We start from the raw sequence: 1,847 nt of genomic DNA on the forward strand, positions 1-1,847 counted from the left end.
ATTGGGGGAAACTGAGTGAAGATGCACAGGTCTCTAAGTACTACTTTTGCAACTCCCTGTGGGTCTGTAATTATTTCAAAGTGAAAACTTAAAAAGGAACAAAATTTTGTGCTCCTTTTTCTTTTTTTAATATTTACTTGGTTGCACCTGGTCTTAGTTGCGGCACGTGGGCTCCTTAGTTGCAGCATGCATGTGGGATCTAGTTCTCTGACCAGGGATCGAACCCTGGCCCCCTGCATTGGGAGCTTGGAGTCTTATCCACCGTGCCACCAGGGAAGTCCCCTGTGCTCCTTTTCTGATCGTGGGGGCTCTGACCTCAAACTATGATCCTTGAGTCATGATGGCTCTCAAATCTGTTAACCAACAAACCCCACCTGCAAGACAGCCACTGGGTTAGAAAGTACATCTGAGGATCTGAAATAGGGGCAAGTCTTTGGGGGCTGACTCCGGCCTCTGACTCCATTATTGTCACATTCTAACTTAGGGAGCACACAGAAGCCATGGGAATAATAGTCACAGTATCCTGTATTTCTACTGAGCTTTACAATGTTCCATGTTCATTCATTTACATTATCCCAACGATAATAAGGGTAGAGGATTCTCTCAGGAGGCGCTCTGCCAGGTATATAAGACCCTTCCTTTCCTTTTGTTGTCATCCCTTGAAAATCTTCTATCTGAACTCTGCTGCTCAAGCCATCCATGATTCTCTGGAGGGCCCACACAGTGCCATGCATCTGGGTCTGCTCCCTTTCTCTTCTAGTCTTTCTGCCTAAAAAACTTTCACTTGTTCTTCAAAAAAGTGAAAGTATCGCCTCCACCAGAAGCCTTCCTAGATCTCCCATCTCCAGTTTCCAACTCCCATCCAACAGGCAATGTTAACCTAATCTCCTTCCAGGCAACCTACTGCAATCTCCATTAGATATTGAAACACTTATCTCACTGTACTGTCATGATTAAACATGTCTGTTTCCACTGAAGACCCTTTAAAGGGAGAGCTTTTGTGACATTTATCTTTATATTTCAGTGCCTAGCAGCAATGCCAATAAATATTTAGTGAATGAAAAAGTCAGGCCAGTGACCTGCCAGCCCCCCTCTGCAGTTCAGGGAAAGCTAACCCGGGTTCTTGGGTAGTTCATTTCAGCCCAGAGCCAGGTGTTTTGAGAGCCATCTGAGGCTCCGCCCGCTGTGCAGGCGCACTTGCCTCTGGTTGGGCTCCCTGTAACTGTGTGACTCTGTGTTTCATTTTCCTTATCTTTACTATGTGGACAATAAAAGCATCTCCTCACACGGCTGTTGAGAGGATTAAAGAGATAATGTATCAAAAGCTCCTAGATAATGCTTGACAATGGGTAAAGAAGGCTCCTCGGAGTTATTTCTGTGTAAGTGTTGACTGAGTGAATAAAAGAAATGACTCGAGGTTGCCTGTTCATTTATTGAGCACCCACTATGTGTCCGGTAGCGCGTTAAGCACAGCACGGTAAATGCAGAGAAGCAACCGCAGCACACTGGAGTGGTCTTAACACAGATTGCAGGGAATCAGGGAAGGTTTTCTGGAGCTTGAATTTTCATACGGGAGGAGCATGGAAAGGTGCAGGTGGTAGCAGTTGATAGAGACAGTGGGCATTCCGGACAGAGGCAGCTGTTTCCTCCTTGAAAGCTGTGTGGGAGTGGGTGGCTTAGCTTCCCACGAGTGGCGTGAAAGGGCGGCTTGGTGAGGCCGGTCGAGGCGCTAGAATCGAAGGTGAGTTCCAGTCCCGTTTAGTTATTAGCCGCGTGACTTTGGTCAAGTCACTGAACCCCTCCGAACTTCCCCAACTGTAAAAAAGGAGTCGGTTAAGACTACTCAC

The 1,847-nt window shown here is 46.7% G+C and overlaps 1 protein-coding gene across 2 annotated transcripts in view; it reads right to left on the minus strand.

Moving 5' to 3' along the window:
- The window catches only part of DBF4B (DBF4B-CDC7 kinase regulatory subunit), a 41,466-nt gene that overhangs the window by 39,288 nt on the left and 331 nt on the right, over positions 1–1,847 (minus strand). The window lies entirely within an intron of this gene.

The sequence above is a fragment of the Globicephala melas genome, chromosome 20, assembly GCF_963455315.2.
Source record: "Globicephala melas chromosome 20, mGloMel1.2, whole genome shotgun sequence".
In the NCBI taxonomy this organism is placed as follows: domain Eukaryota; kingdom Metazoa; phylum Chordata; class Mammalia; order Artiodactyla; family Delphinidae; genus Globicephala; species Globicephala melas.